This window comes from Molossus molossus, unplaced genomic scaffold (assembly GCF_014108415.1).
Source record: "Molossus molossus isolate mMolMol1 unplaced genomic scaffold, mMolMol1.p scaffold_m16_p_18, whole genome shotgun sequence".
Taxonomy (NCBI): Eukaryota; Metazoa; Chordata; class Mammalia; order Chiroptera; family Molossidae; genus Molossus; species Molossus molossus.
The window spans coordinates 39,813,217-39,819,568 of NW_023425353.1; the positions used below are offsets into that span (position 1 = coordinate 39,813,217).

At 47.7% G+C, this 6,352-nt stretch overlaps 1 pseudogene; it reads left to right on the forward strand.

The window, feature by feature from the left end:
* Positions 1–1,043: 1,043 nt before the first annotated feature.
* On the forward strand, positions 1,044–1,574 carry LOC118633559 (annotated as a pseudogene).
* The last annotated feature ends 4,778 nt before the right edge of the window (positions 1,575–6,352 follow it).

Consider the following 6,352-nt stretch of genomic DNA (forward strand, 5'->3'; position numbering starts at 1 on the left):
AGTGGTACGAATGTTAGGTCCAAGTGAAACACAGATTCATAATAAGAGGGTGTTGTTATTCAGAAGAAAGGCAACCCAGTATGCTTTGGGGTAGTAGCCCAGCAGTGAAAATAAGCTCAATGTTCGTGTCAGATAAACAATCTAGTCACAGCCCTGGGAGTATAGGAAGTGACTCATCTTGAGGAATGGGCGCCGAGAGCAGGCAGCGGCTGGCCTCGGGCTTCAGTGGTTGACACATTCTTTCTGCCCTTGTGACTTTGCCATGGGAGGTGCTGTTGCAGCCATGTGCACAGGAATCTCTGGTTTTACTACACAGGCCATTCACTTCTTCTGCCCCCGATGCCTTGTGTTCTCCGTCTTAACCTTTCACCGTCCCTAGGAGTGGCCATTTTTTAAAAGCAATGAATTTCCTGGTAGGAGAGAAAATATTTCAGGAAGCCCCTCCTTGTAAGAAGGGCCCATTGTTAAGAACTTTTGGTCTGAGATGGGTTGGCAAGGCCCAGGGGACAACAAAGAATAGAGTAGGGACCTGTCAACCAGCAAAAGAAAAAAGGGTTTGAAAGCAAGTTCAGAGACTTGGCCTGGGGGCAGACACAAGGCCAAAACCAGTAGGGGAGTCCTGCAAACAGGAGGTGATGGCTGGGGTCAGGGCCACAGCAAGGCCGTGGATAGAGGCAGGAAGGAGAGTTCAGGCAGAAGAGGTTGAGGCCCCTGATTCTGAAGCTTGGGATGGAGCAGGGGCAGGTCAGAAGGAGCATCATCAGTAGGGCTCTGCTGATGCCCTATTGTCCTTTGTTCCTTCATCTAAATGTGTTTCATGGCTATGGTCGTAGAAGGGTGACCACTCAGGAAGCGGTGTAGTGCAATGTCATCCAGAGAAACACGTGTCTTTTTGCACCAGGACACATGAACAACAATGTTCACAGTGGCATTATCCATAATTGTTCCCAACCTAAAACCAACCAAGCTACCTCGACTACTGAATGCATCGAGAAATGGTATAGCCTCCTCTTCCTGAAAACAACCAGAGATTAGCTCTGAAAATGGTTTGCTATTCACTTGACCTATGAAATCCCGCAAAATCATGCAAATCAAGAGGTATGAATCTTCGTGTTCACTCTAAGAACACTAGTGAAACTGCCCAGGCCATCAATAGAATGAATATCCAAAAAGCCACCAAGTATCTGAAGGGTGTCCCTTTACAGTAGCAACGTGTGCCACCCCGTCGTTACAGTGGTGGAGTTGGTAGGTGTGCCCAGGCCAAACAGTGGGGCTGGACACAGGGTCGCTGGCCCAGAAAGTGTGCTGAATTTTTGTTGCATATGCTTAAAAATGCAGCGAGCAATGCTGAGCTCGAGGGTTTAGATGTAGGTTCTCTGGTCATTGAGCACAGCCAGGTAAACAGAGCTCCCAGGATGCGGTGTAGAACTCACAGAGCTCATGGGCGGATCAACCCACACACGAGCTCTCCCTGCCACACTGAGATGATCCTCCCTGAGAAAGAGCAGATTGTCCCTAAACCAGAAGAGGAGGTTGCCCAGGGGAAAAAGATATCGCAGAAGAAACCAAAGAAACAAACAAAAAAATCATGGTCCAGGAGTAAATTCAGCATAAAATAATACAAATAAAAGTAAAAGCAGAAAAAAGACAGGTGGTATATTTATATTTATAAGCTAATCTATACAGTGGAACAGCGTGTTAGTTTCCTGGGGCTTTCATAGCAAATTACCACAAACTGGGTGGCTTAAAATCACAGAAATGTATTCTCTCACAATTCAGGAGGCTAGAAGTCCAAAATCCAGATGTCCGCAGGGTTGGTTCCTTCTGGAAGCTATACGTGAAAATTGGTTCTGTGTCTCTCCCACAGCTTCCGGTGTTTGCATGCAGTCTTGGGCGTTCCTTGGCTTGTAGTTGCATCACTCCAGTCTCGGTCTTCACATGGTGTCCTCTTCTCTGTTTCTCTCTGTGTCTTCATATGGCCTTTTAATAAGGACACTAGTCACTGGATTTATGGTCCACCCTACTCCAGTATAACCTCATCATAAATTATTATATCTGCAAAGACCCTATTTCCAAAATAGGCTACATTCTGTGGATCTGGCTGGACATGAAGTTTTGGGTTGAATTTTGTACTAGTCAATCTAGTACAAATACAGGACAAAAATGAAATGCGTGAACTGCAGCTATATGCAACGATATGGGTGACACTCCCAAACACAATGTTTAGTGAAAGGAACTAGACACAGAAGAGTGTGTACTGTGATACTACATTATAAAGTTCAAAGTTGGGAAGAACTAAACTCTAGTGTTTAAGGATGCATACTTTGGTGATGATACTATAATGAAAAGCAAGTAAACGATTCCCGTAAAAGTCAGGATAGTGATTATCTTTTGGAGGGAAATGGGGGGAAGGGCACGAGAGGGGTTTTTCGCCCTGCTGAAATGTTCTAATTTTTGACATAGCTGGTGGTTACAAAAGTGCCTATTTTTTTGTCCGGCCAGTGTGGCTCACTGTTTGAGCATCGACCCATGCACCAAGAGGTCGCCAGCTCGATTCCCTATCAGGGCACATGCCCAGGTTGTGGGCCCGATCCCCAGTGGGGGCATGCAGGAGGCGGCCAATCGATGTTCTCTCTCATCGATGTTCCTATCTCTCTCTCCCTCTCACTTCCTCTCTCTCTAAAATCAATAAAGGAAAAAAATTAAAAAAAAAAAAAGAGTGCCTATATTTAATATTTTATGAAGCCATTTTAGTTTCTGTATGCATGCAATTTTTCACAATGAAACAAGGGGGCGTTTAGAGACCTGTAGTTCCAGGTTCTGTCAGGAGCCACAGGGTCTTAGGTTAGTTGCCCTTCTGGACCTCAGTTTCTTCATCTATAAAATGAGATGCTTGAACACCATGATCTCTGAGGCCCCTCCCAGGCCTACTATCCTAACAACTCACTTGATTATCCCAGCATTTCTGTGAGAGGGGAGGGCACCCGGCATCATGTTTACAAAGAGGAAACCATGCAGAGAGGCTCTCTTGGCACCATGGTTAGACTTTGAAACCTGAAGGACCTGGGTTTGAGTTTCAGCTCTGTTCTTCCTCTTCAAGGGACCATGGACAGATTACTTCAGTTCTCTGGGCCCTGGTTTTCTCAGCTACAAACCAGATAGAATAAGAGACTCTTCCTTACAGGGCTGATGAGAAGATAAAAAAGGATGATGAATACGAATTACATGGCTCTGTGCCTGAAATCCAGAGAGTCATTGGTAACCTGGCCAAAACCAAACGAGTCTGAAACATCGATGAGAGATAGAAACATCGATGAGAGAGAACATCGATTGGCTGCTTCCTGCATGCCCCCCACTGGGGATTTGGCCCACAACCTGGGCATGTGCCTGACCGGGAATCAAATCGGCAACCTCTTGGTGCATGGGCCCAAGCTCAACCTCTGAGCCACACCGACTGGACATTTTGCTCTTATTTCTATCTGGACCTGCACCACTCACAGATGGGCCATTGCTGGTTCTTGGACAGCGATGCCTCTGGTTAAGGACTGCTTGAGGGTAAGTTTATGAATAGGTCACCTAAGTTGCAGAACCCCAAGTGCCTTTGTGCCTCCAATCCCACCACATGTAATTATATCCTTTAGGTCAAGTATTCTTTTTTTTTTTATCCTCACCCGAGGACATTTTTTTCTTTCTTTTTTTTTTTTGTTCAGATAGAGCAGGAGAGAGAGAGAGAGGAAGAGAGAGAAATATCGAAGTGAAAGGTACACATCGAGTGGCTGCCACCCGCACGACCAACCAGGGCCAGGGACAAACTGCAACCGAGGTACATGCCCTTAGCAGGAACCAAACCCGGGTCTCTCGGGACCGCAGGCCGACGCTCTAACCGCTGAACCAAACTGGCCAGGGCGTGTATTCTTTTTCTTATGGCCTTTGAATAACAGGAATGCTCCACACCTCCTAAACAGCATAATTCTCCAACATTCTTGTAGAACTGACATTTTAGGTGTCTCCCTCTTTGACAGGATAGCAGGATACAGGAAAACACTGGGCATCTGGGCAGGAAAGGGTGGTAAACAGTTAAAGGAACTTAAAAATGTCTTTTAAAAGGACAGGTATGTATGGGTAGAGAAAATAAATTTTTTCAATTAAAAATTGTTTTCAATTAACAGCTGACATTCAATATTATATTGGTTTTTGGTATATAGTATAGTGGTTCAACATTTATGTAACTTATGATGTGATCCCCCGATAAGCCCAGTACCTACCTGGCACCATGCATAGTTATTACAATATTATTGACTATATTCCCTGGGCTGTACTGTACATCCCGTGACACTTGAATATCCTGAAAATGTTCTTCCTCCACATGCATCTTCCATCACTTCTCACTTAGAGGACGATGTCTTAAATGCCAAACATAGAGAGGCCCTTTACCAACATTAACTCATGCAAACATCAGAACAACCCATTTTACAGATGAGAAAACTGCATCTCAGAGGAGCCCTTTGCTCCTCCAACCAGTGGGAGGCAGCAGAGCAGGTAGTGAAGCATTCAGCTGAGGCGAGTTCAAATCCTGCTCCCTGCGGTTCAGCGGGGTGGCTTCGAAGGTGTCACTCAACCTCCTTCTGCTGCGATTTCCTCCTCATCCTCTTAGCATCGGAGTGAAGATTAAATGGCAAGAGGCACACGAAAGGCAATATAAACTGTGCTCTCAAACATGCGAGGCAGCGGGTAGGCCCTGTGGGTTCGGAGACGACAGGGTGACGCAGAAGGGCTGCCACTGGCATTCAGAGTCTGGTAGGTTGTGACTTCTTGGGGGCCTATCCCGGAGTCATCATGCACAAAGGCTTTTGTTCTTTGGCTGAAGGAGAAAAAGGGAGGAGTTGTTTTGGAAGGAATTGGGAGAGGGGCTTAGAGAAGGACTAGAGAAAGGAGAAAGGCTGGGGTGCAGTCTGCCCCCCCCCCCCCCCAGCCATCGTTGTGGAGCCGGACAGGAACCTGTTCCACGCTCCACTGCCGGTGCAGGGAGAACCGTGCAGGCGGGAGCATCTCGCTCCCTCCCCTCTTCCCTCTGCTGGCCCGGCAGCGTCGGAGCAGCAGGAACACTGGCCAGAGCCAAGACGCTCACATCCAGATGACTGACTGACCCTCCCAACCCCAAGCCCCACCCTGGTGTGAAAGAAAAGGCCAGTTGGCGCAATCAATAGCTTAGCTATTCAGCGACAAAACAACCATCCTATTGATCAAAGAGGCTGATCTTCTGCCAAACGCTGGGAATCGTTCAAGTCACATTCTAGTCAATCCTGACTAGACTCTGGGCCAGCAGGCCAAGCTTGGTTCTCTTCTCCCTGTTTATTTTGTTCTATCCTTGTGGAGGGGATCGTATCCGGTCAGGACATCATTCTGGGCCCGTCAAAGGAATCCACTTTTCAGATCGTCCATCATGGCTGGAAGAAAGCTGACGAGCCTCAGAATGAAAATTGAGGTCTTGGCCCCCGATGGAAGCTTTGGGGCAGAAGACCGAGCTCGTGTGGCTGGCTGGACACCTGTGGCAGTCTTCACATTCCTAGGCATGTCATTCCTATTCCAACGACCAGACGTTTTTAAAGTACTCTTTCAGGACTGTGTTCCAATGTGGGAAGCGGCTTTTGTGTGTGTTCTTGGGTACAGTTGTGGGGGGTGCCGACACTCCCCCTCACGAAATGGTCCCTTGCACCTTTGCCTGGCGACAGCTGTGCCCAGCCCTGGCAGGGTGCAGTTTTCCACCCTCCTTGGTGTGAACTTCTGGGGTTGGTTTTGTGTCACTTCGGATCTCGGCGAAACAACATGCAAAGGGGAGATTAATGGAAACATTCGGCTTCCAACCGCCAGGAAAATATTTTTCCCTTTTCAGCATGAAAACAAAGAGGAGTGCCAGCTGAGTGGTCTGGAGAGAAGAGGGAGTTAATGTCCCCTGGGTGAGAGCAGGCCCTGCTCTGCCCTTTGTCCTGGGCCCCTCTTCTGGGCAGAACTTTATTATTTATTCTCCAAGTGTATCTCATTGGACAACATAGAATAGATCAAATCTGTCTGCAAGTGACCTCTGTCCAGCACCCACTCTGTGCAGGTCCTGGGAAGGCTGCTCGCCCGACACAGGCCCACAATGAAGAGTCCACTAACCCACTTTACAGATAAGGAAACTGAGGCACAGGGAATCACACGGCAACTAACGAATGGCTCTAGAATCCAAATCCAGGCCTGCTTGCATGGGTTCTTTGTGCGCTGTCCTCGGCGTCAGGTCCTGGCCCAGTGCCTGGCACACGGCAATGCTCGGATGTATGACAGAATGAAGGGAGGAGAGAGCCCAGGCAGG